The sequence below is a fragment of the Stegostoma tigrinum genome, chromosome 16 (assembly GCF_030684315.1).
Source record: "Stegostoma tigrinum isolate sSteTig4 chromosome 16, sSteTig4.hap1, whole genome shotgun sequence".
Taxonomy (NCBI): domain Eukaryota; kingdom Metazoa; phylum Chordata; class Chondrichthyes; order Orectolobiformes; family Stegostomatidae; genus Stegostoma; species Stegostoma tigrinum.
Window position 1 is genome coordinate 63,171,628 of NC_081369.1, and position 23,701 is coordinate 63,195,328.

General features: G+C 45.9%; 1 protein-coding gene across 2 annotated transcripts in view; it reads left to right on the forward strand.

Moving 5' to 3' along the window:
* Positions 1-8,969: 8,969 nt before the first annotated feature.
* Positions 8,970-23,701, forward strand: part of LOC125459760 (cadherin-5-like) — a 53,693-nt gene continuing 38,961 nt past the window's right edge. For both annotated transcript variants that reach the window (XM_048546574.2, XM_048546575.2), the window contains exon 1: positions 8,970-9,133. The gene's annotated coding sequence lies outside the window, so the exon portion shown is untranslated. The remainder of the gene's footprint in view (positions 9,134-23,701) is intronic.

Consider the following 23,701-nt stretch of genomic DNA (forward strand, 5'->3'; position numbering starts at 1 on the left):
CAACTCACAAAACACAGGGTAGCAGATATGTAGGAACACCACCGCCTGCGAGTTCCCTTCCAAGCCTCTCACCATCCTGACTTGGAAAAATATTGCTGCCCCTTCGCTGTCATTGGGTCATAAGTCCGGAATTCCCTCCCAAAGAACATTGTGGTCCTACCCACAGCACTGCAGCGGTTCAAGAAGGCAGCTCACCCCCACCTTCTCAAGGGGCAAAGAGGAATGGGTAATGATGCCTGCACCCCGTGAATGAATAAAAAAAACTCCTTTAGGATAGGGATCTACAGGCCCTGCTTAGGAAAGGAAAAACAATTTGTGACGCAAGAAAGAGAGTCTCTTGTACTAACCAATAATGTAGTTTACTGCCAAACACCAACTAGATACAAGGTACACAGATCTGATGGACCGAGAAAGAGTTTCAGCCTAGACAGTGCAGTGAGCTCAATGCCATCGTCAAAACCAGACTCTCAAAGGTAACATCTGGGTTATTACCTGAGCCGTGTGTGAATTGGCACAGGGTAAATAAGATTGGAGAGATGATGGGATCTGATTGAAACTTTTAGAATACTGAGGGACCTGGATAGAGTGAAGGTGGAGAAGATGTTTCCATGAGTAAGAGAGACTAGGACCAGAGTGCACACCCTCAGAGTGAAGGGATGACCCTTTAGAACTGAGATGAGGAGGAATTTCTTCAGCCAGAAGGTGGTGAATCTATAGAACTCATTGTCACAGAGGGCTGTGGAGGCCAAGTCATTGTGTGTATTTAAGACAGAGATAGGTAGGCTCTTGAATAAGAAAGGAATCAAGGATTATTTGAGAAGGCAAGAAAATGGCGTTAGGAAATATATCAACTGTGATCAAATGGTGCAGCAGATTCAATGTGCCAAATGGCTGTAATTCTGCCCTGATATGTTATGGCCTTCTGGTCTTTTGGCTCAAGGAGGGGTGCAGTGGGCTATGCTCTATGGGGCTCTGGCACCAGTACTGGGAAAGTGGGGTCTGCATTGTCGTGGTGGTCTACACCTGAACCACACTGGGGGCCAGTGTTCTTGTAAGCGGCGTAATTAAGGAGGGTTTTAAATGAAATACTGGGGGAAACACTTGAAATTTGGGAAGGTGTAACTCAAAGAAGCGTGGGTGTTAAAGTTATTAATTTAGTCACACACCAGAGCTTTATACTTCGAGGTAAAAAGGCTTTATTCATGATATCATGGGAGCCAATGCTGTCAAAATGTCAGGTCTATAGCCTCTGATGAGTACAAAAACATAGCAACAAGGAAGGGTCACCGGACCTGAAACGTTAACTCTGTTTTCTCCTTCACAGATGCTACCAGACCCGCTGAGCTTTTCCAGAAACTTTGTTTTTGTTCCTGATTTATAGCATCCACAGTTTTTTTGGTTTTTATTTAGCATTAAACTCAATGCCACATCTCTTCTCAACATACCCACCTTGAAGAAGTACTGCTCCTCTCTCCGACGGGATTTCCATTCCAATCTCCCTTCTTGCCCACCAACTTTAATTTCACTGTCACTCCTGGTGTTTGACCAGGTATTTGCTAAAACTTGTTTCCACAGCCATATCACATTCCTCAGTGACTGCCACATCTGCTCAAATTCATCCCACATGGATTCCAACTGAATTTTTATCCCTAATGTTTTAAATCCTCCCACGATCACAGATATCTCCATGATATTCAATGTTCCACAGATAGCTGCTCTCGCTGCATCCTGAGATCCCCACTCAGGGCCATGTGGTGCCATATGTGCACTCTCAACTTTTCTCTCCAACAGCATCGCAATGTGCTGGCCCGGGGCTGCACCACCCCGCAGTTCCACTTCATCCTCCAGCTCATTCTCAGCGCTAAAAAGAAACTTTTTCTTTCCCTTTCAGGCATCAAGGCCCACAAGATGCAACAACTCAAAAATACCTATGTCCCTCTGAAACCTACCTGTCCTCCCCTTCCCTCTGACTCTATCCCCTTCCCCAATCCCCCCATTTCCTGTCAGGTGTTCACCATCCGTCCTAATCTTCCACTCTCCAATGCTGAACGTTCTGTACTCAGCAAAGGCCTCAGCTTTATCCCTCTGTGTCCCCACATTAACAAATTTCGGGCACGACATGACGCTGAACTATTCTGCTGCCATCTTCACCTCCGTGCTCACTTCTTTGGACAAGAGTCTTCTCTCCATCCCACAGACCCTGTTGCCCAACTCCAACACTCTCCCTCCACCTGGGTCCCTCCCCTCTGGGCTTTTACCTGCACTCAATCTTTTCACTGAGAGCTGTCGACGTGACATTAGTCACCTCAATTTCACTGCCCCCTCAACAAATCCAACCTATCTCCCTCTGAACTGACTGAACTCTGTACACTCGTATCAGACCCTGACTTTGTCATCAAGCCTGCCAATAAAGGGTGGTGCTGTTATTGTCTGGCATATTGACCTCTATCTAGCAGAGGCTGAACACCAGCTCTCAGATATCTCCTCCTACCTTCCCCCCGAACCATGGCCCCACCATGGCACATCAGGCCATTGTATCACTACAGTTACAGATCTCATTTCATTTGGTGAACTCTCCACCTCCACTTCCAAGCTAATAGTCCCCCAACCCCACAGAGCTAGTTTCTACCTCCTGCCAAAAGTCCACAAACAGGACCCATTGTTTCAGCCTGCTCATGCCCCACAGAACTCAGTTCTGAAGAAGGGTCACCGGACCCGAAACGTTAACTCTGTTTTTTCCCTCCACAGACGCTGCCAGACCTGCTGAACTTTTCCAGCAACTTTGTTTTTGTTCCTGCAATACTGATGCGCGCTGTTATAGATTGTGACAGTTGTTACAAGCAGATCGGCCCAAATAGTTTATCACATCCCCTTAAGGCAGGCCATACGAAATATCGTACGTAATGGATCCACAACTTGTAGTCGCTGATATGTTATCTTTTAGCAGAACGTGTCTTAAGCTATAGGTCAATATTGAATCAGCAATTCTGAGCTTTCTACAGATAGGCAGCAATTTGTCACATATCTCTTACTTGACCTATTTTCCCACCATTTCAACCTCTAATACTAAGTTTTAGCTACATTCTACATCTAATTGCTCTTGACACTTTAATTATTCTTCCACCATGGGAAATGGCGGAGTTGCGATTGAGGGGATCCTCAGTAACAGAGGAGGGGAAACTATGGTCCCTAAAGTAGGAGGATATTTGGGAAATCCTAGAGTAGAATGCCTCATCCTGGCACCAGAAGCAGTGGAGGCAGAGGAATTGGGAGAATGGGATAACAATTTTGCAGGAGAATGGGTGAGAGGAGGTGTGGTCGAGGTAATTGTGGGAGTTAGTGTGTTTGAAGTGGATATCAGTGTTGAGTCAGTTACTGGAGATGGAGACAGAGAGGACCAGCAAGGGAAGGGAGGTGTCAGAAATGGTCCAGGTGAATTTGAGTGCATGGTGGAAGGTGTTGGCGAACTTGATGCATTTTCAATCTCCTCGTGAGAGCACAAGGTAGCACCGAAACAGTCACTAACATAACGGAGAAAGAGATGGGGAGTTGTTGAAGAGGGACTGTACCATGAATCCTACGAAGAGGCAGGCCAAGCTTGGGCCCATGCAGTTGCCCAGAGCCACCCCTTTGGTTTGTTGGAAGTGGGAGGAATCAAAGGAAAAATTGTTGAGAGTGAGAACCAGTTCCACCAAGTGATTGAGAGTGTCATGGAGGGGGAGTGGGTGTGCTTATGGGAGAGGAAGAAGCAAAGTGTTTTTAGGCCATTGTTGTGTGGAATACCGGTGTACAGGGGCTGAATGTCCATGGTGAAGATGAGGCATTGGGGGTTGAGAATTGAAAGTTTTGGAAAAGGTGGAGGGTGTGGATTGTGTCCCAAATGTAGGTGGGGAGTTCCTGGACCAAAGGGGAAAGAACAGAATCGTGGTAGGAGGCGATAGGCTCGGTGAGGCAGGAGCAAACAGAGACAATGGGTCGATGGGGCAGTTACGTTTATGGATATTAGGGAGGAGATAGAAATGGACAGTGCAGGGTTGGTGAACTATCAGGTTGGAGGCTGTGCCTTGATGATCAGAGGTGGCATCATGATCGAGGGAACAGTAGGAGGAGGAGGTGTCAGAGAGTTGGCATTTGGCCTCAGCAATGTAGGGGTCAGTTTGCTGTACTATCTCTGTGCCCACCCCCTGCCCTTGTGGGTGGTTTCAGTGGTGAGGTTGGGGTTGGAGTGTTGGGAGCAGAGGGCCGTGTTTTCCAATGGTGAGAGGTCGGAGTGAGTGAGAGGCGTGGAGAGGTCCAAGCAATTGATGTCATGGCAGCAGTTGGAGAGGAAGAGGTTCAGGGAGGGTAGGAGGCCGGCAGAGGGTATGTAGGAGGATGGAGCTTGCTGGAGGTGGAAGAAGGTGTCATCAGAGGGTGGGTTGGATTCCTGTTCAAAGAAACAGGCGCGGAGGGAGAGGCAATGGATAAACAGCTCGACATCTATTAGTTATTCACATGTGGGCACAGGGGAATGAAGGTGAGCCGTTTGCAGAGGACTGACCATTCAGCCTCACTGAGCGGGAAGTCTCAGGGAGGGGAATGATGAATACCCAGCAGGGCCCTGGGGACAGGGCTGAGTGTTAAGCTGGGAGCTGGGAGACTGCAGCTGGTGGAGTGGGTGTGTGTACAGGAAGGGTCACATGGGTGGAAGTAGAAATAATGACTTGGTCACTGGCTGTCATGTGGTCAGCAACATTGCCACACACACCAACCAACCCGACCTTCCAGTTGCTATCCACTTTAACATCCCCTCCCCACTACGCTGGTGACATGTCCGTCCCTGGCCTCCTCCACTGTCAGAGTGAAGCCAAACATAAACTGGAGGAGCAACACTTGATATTTCACGTTGGGATCTTACAGCCTTGAGTATTAACTTCACCAGCTTCAAAATCTCTCCTCCCACAACCCTGTACATCTTCTGACTCATGGTCCTGCACTACCCTTCCAGCTGACCACCCACAATAACCCCCTACATGTATCCACCTATCTCTGTCTCACCTGCTTTTGCTCTGTCCCCACCCACCTCCCTCTATCTATTTCTGGTTCCCCTCCCCCTCCCATGTCCTGACAAAGGGTTTTGGCCCAAAACATTGACTTCCCTGCTTCTGGGATGTTACCTGACCTGCTGTGTCTTTCCAGCTCCACATTTATTGATACAGTCTACATTCTTTATCACCTGCTGCTCCTATGTGTTTACTTCCAGCGGGTGGTGCACAGGGACCCAGGTCTCATTTAACATTTGCCTCTTACAATTTACAGCCATTCGAATAATAATCTGCCCTCCTAGTTTAGCTCTCAGAGTGAATAACCTCACATTTATCCACCTGATGGTGCTTCTACAATGCATTTGCCCACTCACTCAGCCTATCAAAATCACACTGCAACATCCCTGCATCCTCATCACAGCTCACCCTCCCAACCAGCTTCGTGTCATCTGCAAACTTGGAGTTTTGCATTTCGCACCCTCATCTGAAACATTAACATATGTTGTGAATAGCCAGATCTCTGGTACTGATCCCTGTGGTACCTCACTAATCACTGCCTGCCACTCAAAAAAGACCTACTTATTCCTATTCTTTGCTTCCTGTCTACTAACCAATTTTCTATCCATCTCATCACACTGCCCCCAATTCCATGAGCTTTAATTTTACACAATAATCTCTCATGTGGGACATTGCCAAAAGCTTTCTGAAAGTCCAAATGAACTACATTCACTGGCTCCCACTGATCAACCCTACTGGTTACATCCTCAAATAGTTCCAGTAGATTTGTCAAGCCTGCTTTCCCTTTTGTGATTCTCTGCTGACTGTGTCTGATTCCACCACTGCTTTCTAAGCGCTCTGCTATAAAACCCTGATAATGTTCTGCAATATCTTCCCCACTACCAATGTCAGGCTCACTTGTCCATAATTCTCTGCACCTCTCTTTTTAAATAGTGTCGTTATGTTAAATAATCTCCAATCAATAGGAACTGTACAAGAGTCAAAAGAATCTTGCCAGATGACAACCAATGTATCCGTTATAGCTCGTGCCATTGGCTTAAGTAGTCTGGGATGTAGATTAAAAGGCACTGGGGACTTATCAGCCCTAAGTCTCATCAATTTCTCCCACACCATTTCTCTACTAATACAGATTTGCTTCAGTCCCTCCCTCTCACCAAACCCTGTGTTCCCCATGATTTCTGGTGCGTTATTCATGTCCTCATTTGTGAAAACAGAAGCATCTCAGAATTAGATCTACAACAAGACATGGAAGGGAGGGATGTACTTAAAATAAATGGACCAATTAGAGACTGAGAAGATTAGGACCTTTTGAAGAAGATTGGGCGTGTGTGGAATTTTTAAGGAAAGGTCCTCAGTGAGTACCATTTGACTGAAGTCTGCGCTTGCTGACATATATCAGCTCCTGATCCAGCAGTTTTAAATTTTCAAACCTGCTTTTGGTCCATATCTATCCCCACCTCCCCACCCTTATCGCTGTGATCTCCCCAGACAGCACCACCCCAAGATATTCCTTTCTCCTCCAATCTTGGCCTCTTGAGCACCACACATTTGTCATCATACCATCAGTGGTATCCATTAACTCGGTCTGGAATTCCATCATTTAACCTCTCCCATTCTCTACTTTTCCTTTTTTAAGATGTTTCTAAATTCCTGCAAGAGGAAGCTCCTTCATCACAAAAGCACATTGCCATTGCTTGCCAAGGGGGCCTCAGGTTTAATGCCCCATGCAAATCCAACAGCGCAGCACTCCCTCCTGGACTGTTCCTGCTCCGATTTCTCACGTTTCTTCACTGATACAGCAAGGTCCGGACCAGATAGCATGCTGAAATCCCTGGGGTGGGAATTATGCCCACAAACTTCTGAGAGAACCCGGGCTGGACAACCCCATTCTGACCCCGGGAGACTGAGATGTTGCACTTGGGACCCCTTCATTCTGTTTGGCTCAAAGTGATCTCATTCAACAAGCTGTTGAGGAGTGCGGTAAAGTTCTCTTTCTTTCAGCTGAATGTAACGATCTCTGTATTTTCATTAAACTCCCGGCTAAGTGGTAGAAGTTCACACTGACATCCTCTCTCTTCAGCTGTCTGTTCCAGGAACTGATCCTGACCTGAGCAGATATGAACTCCTGATTATGCAAGGCGCCCCAGGGGGACATGAACGTCAGTTGCAACATCCATGTTGCTTTTGGAATTATTGCCAATTCACAATTTCAGATTCCTTTCAGCTGAGCCAGCACGAGTGTAACACTACTTCATCAACAGGAGCTCAGTCCTATTGTCCACTCTGTATTTTTAATAACAATTGTGTCACATTGTTGAAATCCATCATCTTAAACAGGCACTCTCTCCATCACTGCAGCTGCTGCTATTTCCCAAGGCTTCCTGCACAGTAAGAACACACATCTTCCATCAGCTACAAAGACAAGGCCAACAATCCCTTGAGAACAGCTCCACCTCCAAGCTTCCTGCTTTATTTTGTGCTTCCAGCTATTACTGCAGCTGGTGCGTATTGAGAATCCAGTCTGAACTATCTCTGGGCTGTAGGTGTATTGACATTGAAGCTGTTTGCTCCAAATCTCTACGTCAAGCTCAAACACATACAGAGAATGCTGGAGAAACTCGCCAGGTTTGGCTGCATATGTGGAGAGAAAGCAGAATTAAAGCTATGACTTTTTCAGAGCCCAGAACTTCCAAAGAGGAGTCATACCAGGCCCAAAACGTTAACTACGTTTCTCTTCCAAGGATGCTGCCAGGGTTCTGAGTTTCTCCAGCCTTCTCTATATTTGTTTCAGATTTCCTGCATCTGCAGCATTTTGTTCACAAAAACTCAGACCTGAACTCCTTATATTGGCTGTACCTTCAGAGCAGTTCATTCACCTGGAAACCAGTACCTAGCAGCGCCTTGACAGCACCTTCTTGGTACAGTGCTATGCATAAGGGGAAAACACACCAGCATCTTCTCAAATACAATAAAGCAATAGGCAAGAAATGGCCCATGTCTCCATGAAGAGTACAAAAATGAACGAAACATTTAGTGGATACAAATTGCTGTGTGCAGTGGTGCATTGAACTGTCCAGGACATGATGAAAAATAAAATAAGGAAGTGAGAAGTAAGAAGGGAAGTCAAGATGGGAGATATGAAAGGATAATGAGGTTATGGACTAAATTATCAGCGAGGGTCATTGAACGAGACTGTTAAAAGGGTTCAAGAGACAATTGTACATGTTTTTGGAACAGGGTGGATAGGACTAGAAATTAGGGTTAATTTATCAAAAAATATCCAGGTTCATTGGGTCAATTTTCCCTTTCGAGATTACACTGTTGCTCATTCTTAAGTCAATACTATTCAACTTTATTTTAACCAGATAATGTCCTCAACAACATTTTTTTTTAATTCATAAAAGAGCTGCTCCTATCTCTGTTTTCATTTCAGATCATTTTGTTTCAAAGCAGAATGCTGTAGGTATCAGGGATTCACTTGGGGACAATTACTGGTTCGAATTTAGGGACATTGCTACAGGTCAAAGGGGTCTAACTGGTGAGGGTGAAGAACGTGCTTCCTTTGAAATTAAGCTTGCTCCCACTTTGTCCACTTCAGTGAGCCCTTTTTCTGTTTAAAAGAGAAACTGAAAATGTATGAAGTAAACCGATGAGAGTGATCATTTATTTGAATTGGATTAAGTACGCCCACTGTGCGACCAGTTCACACTGCAGGCAATTCCCAAAATCCATTACATGTCATACAACGCAATTATTTAATCACCATTTATGTCTCTGAAAAGCAAGTAGCTACTTTGGGATAATTATGTTCAATTTATCTGGTTTCCGACACTCTCAGCCCTCAGCCCTGATATCACAAAAGTGTTGGACAATGTCAGGAAATGACTGAATGGCAAACAGGCTGGGTCCCAGGAGTAGGAACTGAGGAACAATTCGCTCTGGAAGGCTGGGACAACACACTGAACATCACAACCAGACAAGTCAACTCTGCAAGCTAGCATTATAATCTGCGCTATATCCGTGTGTCTCTGAATATTCCTTACTTTTGGATGTAAACAGGACTGCAGGGGACTGGCGTAATTTGAAAAGTGGTGAGTGAATTTGATTCAGTAAGTAATTGGAGGGGCGGTACAGTTATCAACAACTGGAACTGTCAGTGAGTTATGGCAGAGTGACAGTGATTTCAAGTATTTCCACGGCTGAGAATCAAAATTGTACGAGGTAAAAAATGTGGTAGCTGACCTGGAACACTGAAGAAGGAACTTTACTGGTATCTAACCCTGTGCTGTTCCTGTCCTGGGAGCTTTTGATGGGGACAGTGTAGAAAAAGTTTTACTCTGTATCTAGCCCCATTCTGCCTCCTGTCCTAGAGCGTATGTTGGGGAGAGTATAGGGGAAACTTTACTCTGTATCTAATCCTGTGCTGTTCCCTGTCCTGAGACTGTTTGAGGGGGAGAGTATAGAGGGAACTTTACTCTGTATCTAAGCCCATGCTGTTCCTGCCCTGGGAGTGTTTGATGGGGTATCAGCGTAGAGGGAGATTTACCCTGTAGCTAACCCCATGCTGTCCCCTGTCCTCAGAGTTATTGAAGGGGAGAGTGTAGAGGGAACTTTATTCTGTATCTAACCCTGTGCTGTCCCTGGTCTGGGAGTATTTGATTGGGGCCAATGTAGAGGGAGCTTTACTATCTAACCTCATGCTGTCCCCTGTTCCAGAAGTGTTTGATAGATTAGCGAAGAGAGAGTTTTACTCTGTATCTATTCCTGTGCTGTTCCTGTTCTGTGAGTGTTTGATGAGGACAGTGTAGAGGGAACTTTACTCTGTATCTAACCCTGTGCAGTCCCCTGTCCTGAGAGTTTTTGATAGAGGACAGTGTAGAGGGTGATTTACTCTGTATCTAACCCCATGCTGTCCCTGTACTGAGCATGTTCATTAGGACAGTGTTGAGGGAGATTTACTCTGTATTTAACCCCTTGTAGTCCTGGGAAACGGACGAACTATAATCAGATCATTTAGGTAGGTGCTGAGAGCCATGCTCACCACAGAGAGTTGGCATGGTGGCTCAGTGGTTAGCACTGCTGCCTCACCATGCCAGGGACCTGGGTTCAATTCCAACCTCAAGTGATAGTGTGGAGTTTGCACATTCTCCCCACGTCTGTGTGGGATTCCTTCGGGTGCTCCGGTTACTTCCCACAGTCGCAAAGAATTGCAGATTTGATGGACCTGGCATGCTAATTTACCCATTGTTCCCAGGGATGTGTATGCTAGGGGGATTAGCAATGGCAAATGCAGGGCTATTGGGATAGGATCAGGTGGGTCTGGGTGGGATGCTGTTTAGAGGGTCTGTGTGGTCTCAATGGGCTGCATGACCTGCTTCCACAATGTAGGGATTCTGTGGTTCAATGAAAGGACGTCACTTTCCTGACCTTCTTGAGAGGGAGGGTGCACCTTGGGACATCTTACTTTGTTAAATCCCCTAAGAATTGCTTGTGGTTGAAGCTGGTGTTATTCTTTCTGCTTTTCCCATGTCTGAGTGATCTATTGCAAACTACTGTTCAAGTCTGATCCAGTTTGATGCAAGCATGATGTAAAACCTTCAAGTAGCAAAGCCTGATACCCAAGGGGTTTGACTGATTGTAACAAACAGAATCAACACTTCCTCTGGCAGAACACTCGATGTGGAGTCAACAGAAATTCAACAGCGTTTTGCAAAAGAAGCAGGTGTAGCAGCTAATTTTTTAGTCTGTGGATCATTGTGGTCTGGGACGAGCTGCTAAAGATAATATTGGGACCAGATTCCATCATAATCTTCAAGTGAATTAGAATATCTGGGAGTATGTTTATTTATTTATTTCGGCATTCCAGCGGGTTATTTGGATAGAAATGCCGTGCAGGGGTCTAAGGAAAATGCAAGAGGAAAGCACCATGGAATAGAACCGGCACAGGACAATGGACTGAATGGCCTCCTTCAGCACAGTAGCAATTCTATGATTTATGCATGGGATGCAAGCATCCCTGGCTAGGCCAGCATTTGTTTTCCATCCTTTACTATCCTGGAGAAAGTGATGGTGAACCGTTGCATTGAGATATAAGGGCACCCACAGTGATATTAGGAATGGAATGAAGCTCGTTGATCAGAGCAGGCCATTCAGCCCATTATGACCACACTGGTATTGCCAGGGAGCTCTTTATTTTACCTGAATTCACCAGTAGTCCTGAAAGTTCTCTGATTCGCTTGTCTCCATGAGAAGAGTCAAGAATTTTTTTTAATGCGTTGCATCTGTACGTGTACTGCCTAAAATGGTGCCATAAATCCAGCAGTAACATTCAAAATGGATTTGGGCTAATATTTGGAAAGGGAAGAAATCGGTGTCTGTGGGCAAAAGAACACGGAACATTCAGCTCCTCAAAAGAGTAGTAGCGATTTGGCTGAATGGCCTCATTCAGTGCTGGGTGAAGCTATGGTTCTGCCCAGAACAGAGTATCTTTGAAAAAGCGTGAGAGACAAATCCAAACAGAATTGGAGCACTACATGATTAATGCAGGACTATACATTGTATAAGCAGGAATTAAAACAGCATCACATCACAGAAAGAAGCACAGCAGCTGAAACTCTAACTCATTTGCTTTTACATTCGGAAAGTTACGGTGGATTCATAATCTCACAGTCTGGGGACACGTGTTCTTTTGTCTTCAATGTGACCCTACCTTGTGACTTCTAAAAGCTAGCTTAAGGGATTCTGTAGGTGGGAAGCAAGTCAGAACTCGAGAAACAGGAGGGGAGCAATCAATATAAATTGCTGATTAAAACAGGATGCTCGGTGAGCAGACTGCACAGGGAGGTGTAACTGATAAAGTGAGTAACCATCCTGTTTCCCACTCAAGTGGCTTTGTGCTTGAGTCCCAACCCAGGGGCAGAAATATAAACCCCATTAGCCCAGTTGTAGGTGATGGTGGGGAAGTCACAAAACTCCCCAGAGAGCCTGTCTACCTGACACTGGCCTAACTGGATATTTTGTGGGTGAAGTTCAAGATGGCCCACCCTAGTCTAGGCCTCAAGTTGTAAATTATTAGCCACTGAAGGCGATGTCCCTCCCACTCTCTCGATGTTGACACTGAGAGGAGGAATGCAGGGACATGCCAGTCCAAACCATGCTAAGGTGTCACACAGTGAGTGTCTCTCGAGGAAGCCTCTTTTTTTTACACCAGGTTCTCACCGTCCACGTCACCACGTCCCCTCACAGGACAGGTCAGGTCCGGGGCCTGGGTCAGGAGTGCTATAAGAGGGTGCAACTTACCGGGGCTTGGGGCTGTTGGGGGTGGTGGGAGAGGAGTTTCCTTGGAGCCAAGGGGAATGGGACCAGTGGCCCAGGCCAGGACCAGCCAGTGGAAATCAATCCCAACTCCTGTGGCCATTCCTCATATCCCAGCATGCCACATTGGTGGACAGAAAGCAACAAATTAGAACATAGAACATAGAACAATACAGCGCGGAACAGGCCCTTCGGCCCTCGATGTTGCGCCGAACTGTGAACTAATCTAAGCCCATCTCCCTACACTATCTCAATTTGCTTGAAAACTCCATGAGAGAAAGGCCTCTTCTGAATTTCTTCCAAAAGTATTTGACTCTGATTCTGAGGATCTGTTCTTTCATGTTGAATTCTCACAGAAATGTCCACATCTGGCAAATAAAAAGGAAGTGATGGTCTTAGCTTAAGATCTAAACAGTCCATCTTGCTTCAGAGTCCTCTATAATGTAATTTACTATAACTGTATGGGAAATTCTAGGAATCTTGCATTGAATAACTCACCTCCCAAGTCCCCAAACCCTGTTCATCATCTGCAAGGCACAAGTCAGGAGAGTGATGGAATACTACCTGGACAATTGCAGCTCCAACAACACTATCCAAGACAAAGTTTCCCCTCTGATTAGCACTGACACCATCACCTTCAGCATCTACTCTTGCCACCACCAATGTTCAGGAACAGTAGTGTGTATCATCCACAAGGTGCACTGCAGAAATTCACAATTGACATCACCTTCGACCATCTGAACGGACAAGGCCAGCCACTACAAAGGAACACCACTAACACACCAACCAAACACACCGTAATGTCGACCTCTAATGCAATCCTTCCACTGTCGCTGGGTCATAATCCTGGAATATTCTCCCTCATGGGCGTGGGTCTACCCACAGCACATGGACTGCAGCAGTTCAAGAAGGCAGCTCACCCCCCACCTTCTCATTGTATGGATAATTAATGCTGGGCTAGCCAGCAATGCCCACAACTCTGTGAGTATTTCTTTGAAAAACTACAAATGAAGTTTATTGGGAAATTAAATCTTTACTCTGCAGTCAGGGAAAATGCCATTTGTCAGTCAAATCCAGCCTGAATTGCAACCCTACAGCTCAGGCTGTCTAATCATAACCCAGGTTCATACTGCTCCTACTTTGTCGACTCTTGTATAGGACTTTGGTTCGACCACATTTGGAATACTGAGTACAGTTCTGGTCGCCACATTACCAAAAGGATGTGGATGCTTTGGGGAGGGTGCAGAGGAGGTTCACCAGGATGTTGCCTGGTATGGAGTGTGCTAGCGATGAAGAGAGGTTGAATAGATTAGGATTATTTACATTAGAAAGATGGAGGTTGAGGGGGGCCAGACTGAGGTCTACAAAATCATGACGGGTATAGACAGGGTGGATAGCAAGAAGCTTTTTCCCAGAGTGGGGGATTCAATTACTAGGGGTTAAAATTGTATCAGAGATAATGGGAACTGCAGATGCTGGAGAATTCGAGATAATAAAGTGTGGGGCTGGATGAACACAGCAGGCCAAGCAGCATCTCAGGAGCACAAAAGCTGACGTTTCGGGCCTAGACCCTCTGACTGCAGAGTAAAAGTTTAATTTCCCAATATATAAATAATAAGTTTCATTTGTAGTTTTTCAAAAGAAAATTCAGAGTTGTGGGCATTGCTGGCTAGCCCAACATTAATTATCCATATCATGAGAAGGTGCGCGTGAGCTGCCTTCTTGAACTGCTGCAGTCCATGTGCTGTAGATAGACCCACAATGCCCTGAGAGAGAGACTTCCAGGATTATGACCCAGCGACAGTGGAAGAATTGCATTAGAGGTCGACATTATGGTGTGTTTGGTTGGTTTGATAGTCTAGGCCCGAAACGTCAGCTTTTGTGCTCCTCTGATGCTGCTTGGCCTGCTGTGTTCATCCAGCTCCACACTTTGTTATCTCATTTACTCGGGGTCATGATTTCAAGGTGAGAGGGGAAAAGTTTAAGGGAGATACGCATGGAAAGTTCTTTACGCAGAAGGTGGTGGGTGCCTGAAACGTGTTGCCAGCCAAGGTGGTAGACGCAGGCACCATAGCATCATTTAAGATGTATCTAGACAGATACATGAATGGACAGGGAGCAGAGGGACACAGATCCTTGGAAAATAGGCGACCGGTTTAGATCAAGGATCTGGATCGGCGCAGGCTTGGAGGGCCAAATGGCCAGTTCCTGTGCTGTAATTTTCTTTGTTTTGTTTTGTTCTTTGTTCTTCTCCTATTCCCTCTCCTCCCCAGTAGCTTTCTTTTATGACTCTGTTCCAGGTCTAGTACTTGGTGGAGGCTGTAAGACGCTCTATCATTATTGTGAGAATTTCCAACTGGAGTTTTGGAGATAGGTTGAGCATTGGAGGTGACTGCTGACAAGCAAACCAGAATGCCACCTGCACAAAATAAATTTGTTGGATACATATTGTCACCGGTCATTCAATTGCCTCAGCACTGGTGAAATTGAATTGACCTCCTATTTCCCAGTTTAGGTTTGTAAGCATCAAATAAACACAGACTAGCAGAACAAATGTGATTTAAATAATTTCTGGTGACATCCATGTTCAGTGCCCGACCTTGCTTAACTTTCTGATGAAATGAAACAATCACTTGTATTAGTTTGGATGTGACTGTGAGGCACCAAATCTGAAACAGTGAGTTCTTTCTCTCAAGGACACTTGAGATCCAATTGAGTTTTAACAATAATCATGCCGGCTTTAAATGATTCCAGATTTCAACACGTAAGAAGATATTCTCAAATTGCTGCAGTGCTAGATTACACCAGTAATATAACATATGCACTAACACATGCTACATTTACATCAACAGTAAATTGTTCATGCTTATTACCTGGGTGATTCATGCTATGATTGTGAGTGTCAAAGTGTCAAATTTCATAAGCTGTAACAGCCACTCAAACCCTGAATTACTTTCTCAAAACAACTCACTGCTATTTTTGCATTATTCACTCAATGGATGTGGGGGAGCACTGCCTCGGCCAGCACTTTTTGCATGTCCCTCGTTGCCTTTAAGAATATGAGGATGAGCTGCCTTCTTGAACCGCTATAGGCCGTGTGCAGTAGATTGGCCCACAAAGCCCTTAAGGAGGGAATTCCAGGGTTTTGATTCAACAATGCTGAAGAAATGGCAACATATTTCCAAGTCAGGATGGTGAGTAAGGGGAGGCTGGTGATATTGGTGTTCCCGTGTATCTGCTGCCCTTGTCCTTCTAGATGGAAGTGGTCGTGGGTTTAGAAGGTGCTGTCTGAGGATCTTTGATGAATTTTTGCAGGGCATCTTGTAGATAGCACACACTGCTGCTACTGAGGGTCAGTGATGGAGGGAGTGGATGCTTTGTCCTGGTTGGTATCAAATTTCTTGAGCGTTGTTGGAGCTGCATCTATCCAGGCAAGTATTCAATCACACTCCTGACTTGTACCTTGTCCATGGTGGACAGGCTTTTGGATTGTGAGGAGGTAAGTTGCACAACATAGTATTCCTAGTCTCTGGCCTGTTCTAGCAACCACTGTGTTAATGTGATGAGTCCAGTTGAGTTTCTGGTCAACAGTAATCCCCAGGAAATTGACAGTGGGGGACTCAATGATGGTAACACTGTTGGATGTCATTTGTGTGGCACTAATGTTGCTTGCCATTTGTCACCCCAAGCCTGGATATTGTCCAAATCTAGCTGCATTAGAACATGGACTAAGTCAATATTCAAGAGGCCATGAATGGTGCTGAACATTGTGCAATCATCAGCGAACATCCCCACTTCCCTTATGATGGAGAGAAGGTCTTTGATGAAGCAGCTGAGGATGTTTGGCCGAGGACAGTATGCTGTGGAACTCCTGCAGAGGTGTCCTGCAGCTGACCTCCAACAATAAGGGGAGGCGATGGCCTAGTGGTATTATCGCTGGACTATTAATCCAGGGACCCAGCTAATGTTCTGGGGACCTGGGTTCAAATCCCACCACAGCAGCTAGTGGTATTTGAATTCACTAAATATCTGGAAGTAAAATCCTAAATGATGACCATGAAGCCATTGCCAACTGTCAGGAAAACCCATCTGGTTCACTAATGCCCTTTGGGGAAGGAAACTGCCATCCTAACCTGGTCTGGCCTACATGTGACCCCACACCCACAGCAATGTAGTCGACTCTTAACTGCCCTCTGGGCAATTAGGGATGGGAAATAAATGCTGCCTAGTCAGTGGCCCCCTCATCCCATGAATAAATAAAGGGAAAAAAACCGCAACCATCTTCCTCTGTGGCAGATATGGCTGTAACCACCAGAGAGTTCAACATCTTGATACCCACTGATTCCAGTTTTGTTAGTGCTCCCTGATTCCACACTTGGTTAAATGCAGCCTTGATATCAAGGGCTGTCAGTCTCGCCTCACTCTGGAATTCAGCTCTTTTGTCCATGTTTGAACCAAGGCTGTAATGAGGTCAGGAGCTGAGTGGCCCTGGTGGAACCCAAACTGGGTGTCGCTGAGCAGGTTATTGCTGAGCAGGTGCTGCTGGATAGCACTGTTACTGACACCTTCCATCACTTTACTGGTGTTCGAGAGGAGACTGATGGGGCAGTAATTGGCCAGTAGGATGTGCCCTGCTCTTTGTGTACAGAACATGCTTGGGCAATTTTCCACATTGCCGGGTAGATACCATGTTATAATTGTACTGGAACAGCTTGGCTGGGGGAGCGGTAAGTTCTGGAGCACAAGCCTTCAGTTCCATTGCTGGGATGTTGTCAGGGCCTGTAGCCTTTACAGTATCCAGTGTCTCAAACCATTTCTTGAGATCACGTGGAGTGAATGGAATTGGCTGACGACTGGTATCTGTGACAGTGGGGACCACTGAAGGAGGCCAAGATGGATCATCCACTCGGCACTTCTGGCTGAAGATTGCTGCGAATGTTTCAGCCTTTTCTTTTGCACTGATGTGCTGGGCTCGTCCATCATTGAGGATGGGGATATTTGTGGAGCCTCCTCCTCCAGTGAGTTGTTTAATTGTCCGCCGCCATTCACCACTGGATGTGGCAGGACTGCAGAGCTTAGATCTGATCCATTGGCTGTGGGATTGCTCAGCTCTGTCTATCGCTTCCTGCTTTCGCTGTTTGGCGTGCGAGTGGTCCTGTTTGGTCACCACCAGACTGACACAATATTTTAGACATGCCTGGTGCTGCTCCTGGCATGGCCTTTTGCCTCATGGATGCTCAGCCTTGAGTTGCTAGATCTGTGTGAAGTCTGTCCCATTGAGCACGGTGATAGAGCCACACAGTATAATGCAGGTTATTCTCAATGTGAAAGTCGGATTCCATCTCCAAAAGGATTGTGCAGTGATCACTCCTGCTAGTACTGACATGGACAGATGCAGCTGGCAGATTGGAAAGGATGAGGTCAAGTATGTTTTTCCCTCTTGTTGGTTCCCTCACCACCTGCCGCAGACCCAGTCTAGCAGCTACGTCCTTTAGGTCCCGACCAGCTGGATCAGTAGTACCGCTGCCGAGCCACTGTTGGTGGTGGACATTGAAATCCCCCACCCAGAGGATATTTTGTGCCCTTGTCAGCCTCAGTGCTCTCTCTAAGTGTTGTTCAACATGGAGGAATATGGATTCATCACTGAGGGAGGACATACCTAATAGGCAGCAGGGGGTGTCCTCATCAGATATATGTGAAAGAAAGAACACTAAAGGAATAGAAAGGTAGAGATTACGGGCAAATATATTGAGAAAGAGGGAGGCTGGCAGGGAGGTACAGATGAAAGAATGATGCAATTTAAACAAAAATCAAGCATATTCAATTCTGTAGTAAATCAGCAATATCTGACACTTCAGCAGAGTTGCAGGAACTATCCTGTTCTGAGTGTAGACTGAATAATTAATTGGATGCCTGCAGTGAAGACACAGGCCATTCAGCCCAATAAGTCCACAGTGACCCTCTGAAAAGCATTTCACCCAGGCCCATTCCCCTGCCCTAACCCTGTATTTCCCATCGCCAACGCACCTTGCCTGCACATGATGGGCAATTTTTAGCATGGCCAATCCACCTCACCTGCACAGCTTGGGACTGTGGGAGGAAACCGGAGCATCCAGAGGCAACCCACGCAGACACTGGAAGAACGTGCAAACTCCACACAGACAGTTACCCGAGGGTGGAATCAAACACAGTCCCTGGTGCTGTGATGCAGCAGTGCGAACCACAAAGCCACTGTGCCACACAATTATGTCTGTGTGCCCTGCAATCCCCCAACCTGTGCTTGCTCAGGTCGCTGGCTCACAGCCTGCATATTTGGGAGTCGCTCTGCTGAGCCCTGAAGCAGACATTCACTTCTGTTGAAAGAGTTAGGCAACATGTGAGGATGAGTGGGGATGTGCTGGAGACGGATAGCGCTGGGTTTGTGTGTTAGTGCCACCTTTCTCAGCCTCTTTCCCAATCTCTCACGCAGTGGAGGGTCTCAGAAGTTTATTTAAATTTTTAACCCCACTTTCAGTTTCCTGCAAACTTCCTCCATCTCTAACAACCAAACTGCTTGTGTTCATTCTTTTTCACTTTTGATGGCACCACATTTTGTAACTTGCCCCTGTATCCCATTCGCCCCACCTTAAGGAAAGGCCCTCTCAAATGCTTTTCTTCCAGTGTTCTTTCTTAAACCTACTCTTTGTTTTCAAACTTTCTCTGTCTGTTCAATATCTGCTGGACTTCGCTCTTCCAACCACCACCCTCCACCTTCCCAATCCTGGGATCAGCTATCCTCCAACATTTTAGTGTGAATTCAACAAAAGCGAGTCAACTCTGATAAGTCATCATGCAGAATACACCAGGGCATTTACCATGGCAACAACTCAACCAATCAGAATCCAGGTGCCAACCAATCAGCATGCTTTTTCTCAAATGAATTGTAAACTGATGTTCTCTTTGAGGTTTGGTATTCTTGTGCCTGTCCTGATGACTATAAACTCCCTAATATTTCCCTTTCTCTGGCATCCACCTGGAAACTGATATCCATTTTAAGCCCACCGAATCCCACGACAACCTCGAATACACCTCCACCACCTTCCTGTAAAAAGGCCGTCCCCTATTCCCAATTCCTTCACCTCCACTGCATCTGGTCCCAAGATGAGGCATTCCACTCCCGAACATCCCAGATGTCCTCGTTTTTCAAGGACCGCAACTTCCCCTCCACAGTGATCGAAAATGCCCTTGACCATGTCTCCCGCATTTCCCGCAACTCATCCTCCACACTCCCTACCTGCAATAATAACCAAAACAGAATCCCCCTCGTCCTCAAGTAACACCCCACGAATCTCCAAATCCAATGCATCATCCTCCGACACTTCCGCCATCTGCTATCTGACCCCACTACCAAAGACATTTTTCCCTCCCCACCATTATCTGCTTTCCGGAGGGGTGACTCTCTCCAGGACTCCCTCGTCTGCTCCACACTCCCCTCCAGCCCCACCACACCTGGCACTTTTCCCTGCAACCGCAGGAAGTGCTACACCTGCCTCTACACCTCCTCCCTCACCCCCATCCCAAGCCCTGAGAAGACCTTTCACATCAAGCAGATGTTCACCTGCAAGTCTGTTAATGTGGTATACTGTATCCGCTGTTCCCGTTGTGGCCTCCTCTATGTCAGGGATACCAAGTGGAGGCTTGGGGACCGCTTTGCAGAACACCTACACTCAGTTCGCAACAAGCAACTACACCTCCCAGTCGCAAACCATTTCAATTTCATCCCCACCCCTGACTCCTCAGACGACATGTCCATCCTGGGCCTCCTGCATTGCCACAATGACTCCACCTGAAAGCTGCAGGAGCAGCATCTCATATTTCACTTGGAAACCCTACAGCCCAAGGGTATCAATGTGTACTTCACAAGCTGCAAAATCTCCCCTCCCCGACTGCATCCCAAAATCAGCCCAGATAGTCCCACCTCCCTCACTATTCCTTCCACCTCAAGCCCCACCCCCATCTCCTACCCACTACCCTCAACCCGCCTCTTTGACCTGTCCATCCTCCTTGGACCGACCTATCGCCTCCCTAACCCCCCATCTACACTCACCTTCACTAGCCCTAACCCAGCCTCTTTGACCTGTCTGTCTCCTCTCAACCTATCTGCTCCTTTATCCATCTTCTATCCGCCTCCCCCTCTCTCCCTATTTATGTCAGAATCCCCTTACCCTCCCCAATTTCTGAAGAAGGGTCTCGACCCGAAACATCAGCTTTCCTGCTCCTCTGAGTGTTCCTCCAGCTCCACACTGTGTTATCTCAGATTCTCCAGCATTGGCAGTTCCTACTCTCACTGTGAACTCCCTAATACTTTGGAACTTGTCAGCAGTGTTTATCTCAATGATGCTTACATTGTACAAAAGTAATGACTATGAAAACTGCAGAACATCAGAAAGCCTCAATTGGTTCACCAATGTTCTTCTGTAGGAACTGAATCTATAACGTTTATACTGACTACTCTCTATGCGTCTCCTGTCTCCAACTAAGTGGTTGACATAGAATGCCCTTCTCTGTCATGGTTTCACAAGCTGGTCGGACAATTGCTACCGAACAACCAAAGGCCCAACAGAGGTTACCGATAGCGGGAAATGAAGGAAGTCTAATTTTATTACTTTCATTCTCTGGGGTGTGGTTTTTACAGTTCGTCATCTATTGCCCTCGGGAGGGAGGGGGAGGGGGGCGAGGACTGTGGGCCCTCTTGAACTGCTTGCAGGCCATGGAGTGTTCATGCTCTTACAGTGCAGTTAGGGAGAGAGTTCCAGAGCTTTGACCCAGGGATGATGGAGGAAAAGTTGACATATGTCTGGGTCAGGATGGTGTATGACCTGGAGGGGCACTTGGAGGTAGGAGCGTTCCTATGTGCTTGCTGACCCTATGCGTCTGGGTGACAGAGACCACGGATTCAGAAACTTCTTTTGGCATCACCCAGTCTAACACAAATCAATAAATTAAGTATAGAACATCAAACAGTACAGCACAGTACAGGCTCTTCGGCCCACGATGTTGTGCCGACCTATTATCCTACTAAGATCAATCTATCTTGCTTACCTTACATGTTACTATCCTCCATGTGTCTATCCAAGAATCCCTTAAAACTCTCTAAAGTTTCTGACTCCACTATCACTGCCAGCAGCGCATTCCACACACCCACCACACCGCTTCAGGAAGACAAAATAAAGAAAGGACTCAATGAGAGGCTGCTCTAACTGTTAAATCAAATTATTTTAATTTTAGAACCTGAAGTCTGTCTGGCTGAAAGTTAGAAGAGAAGCCAGAGGAGAATTTCATTTGGTCGTACAGAACTCGAGTATTGCTCAAAAAAGGACACATTTTATGACAGCCTTTCATCTTGCACTTATCAGGACATTTCGCAAGAATACCAATTAAAAACAAAACAAATTTGTACCGCATGAGAGAACAGTGCTTGTTGATTGCAATTTAACTCTAACTGGTAGAACGTTTCCATGGAGAATGCTCTCGTTGGTGCTAATTGACAGCTAAATGGCAAAATTTGTTTCAACTTTAAACCAGGCAAGTTGACTCTGATTAGTCAGGGCATTGCCCTAAGTAATGAATGAGCAAACAGATGTCATCGATTTTGTTGAGTTGAAATAGGTGCAGTTGGGTTGAAATAGTGTGCACAGGATAGAGCCCAGTGTATTAACTTACATACAATCACTGTGGCTACATTGATAGCTCTTTCGTAGAGACAGCACTGGTATGATTCTCCTGGGCAGTCAGTTTCAATGTTATATATTGTGGGCAATTTATTTGTCCAGGCATTTTATTGAAGGCAAAACATGGCCTTTAGACTTCACAAGCACATTATGATGATGCTCTGCAAATGAAATAAGCAATGATTCTTCTGCATACATCTCTGGGGGGTGGGGTTGGCATCGTATTCACTGAATGAGTAACCAGTGCGATCACACATTGCAGGAAATACTTGAAATGCTTGCCAATGGTTTGATGAAGTTGCTAACCTGTTGAGAAATAGACAGATTAGCACCTTGGTTTAAATAACAAAGATTTTTCACACCAGTTCCTTCCAAGATGTTCATCGACTGACTGCGATTCCAGTACATTGACGTTCAGTAGAAGCTACCATTATTCAATTCTCGTTTCACTGAAGGAAAAGAGCAGAGAGGACATCATTTCATTTCTTTATGCTTTAGTTCATCTACAGCTTAAATCCTTAATTATTGTTTTCATTACTTCCAGCTTTTGTTCATATCCAATACTCTTCTAGGCAGCCACCCACCTTCCGTAAATTTTGTAAATTTTAACTCATCCAAAATCCATTTGCCCACAAAGCCTTGGCTCACTAGTCTATCTTGGTTCCCATACAACAACATCCCTTTTTAAAATTTACACCCTTGCGTTCAATTGTCTGGATGGCCCTACATTCTATCAATCTCTATAATGTTTGACAGCCCCACCTCCATCTATAGTTCTGATATCCTCCTCTGCCTATTGCTCAATCTTTTTGATCCACCATTGACAGAGGTGCCTCCTGTTTCCAGGGACCTAAGGTCTAGAATTCGCTTCTTAAGTCATTCCCCCTCCTCCTTCAATACAATCCTTAAATCCCACCAGTTTGAACAAGTGTGTGCCCAATAACAATACAGCGTGGAGCTGGAGGAACATAACAGGCCAGGCAGCGTCAGAGGGGCAGGAAAGTTGCCATTTTGAGTCAGGATCCTTTGAAACATTACCCTTCCTGCCCCCCTCGCCCCCAGTCCCGATGCTGCCTGGCCTGCTGTGCTCCTCCAGCTCCATTTATCTCTGACTCCAGCATCGACAGTTCTTACTATGTCTGTGTGCCCAATGTGCCTCCTCTATGGCGCAAGGTCAAATGTCTTCTATGTTCGAGCTGCTTTGGAGCACTTTGCTCCTTTTACTTCTTTGAATATGGCATTGAAACGCATGTCATTGTGCAAATGACATCTGTCAAGTTCCCCAATAATTACAGATCCAGATGAGATACCATCCCCCCCCAAACTGAGACTTTCCGTGATGAGAAGGAATGTCACCTTCTTTACTCACCACATTCCCCTCAGTTGGTCATAACAATATTAATTTACAAAAGATGCCTTTCCTTTGGCTGTCTTTCTCCCCAAACAAACAAATTTATGTTTAAAATGAACCAGTTTAACAAGGCTTTCTTAATCTATTAAAAGACTGAGTTGATGAGTTACTGAACACAAGAAGGATTAATACCAGAACACGGTACACATAGATTAAGAATAACAGGTGAGCCCAAATAAAAGTAAAAGATGAAAAAATATATACAGATCAGTCTCAGGGTGCTG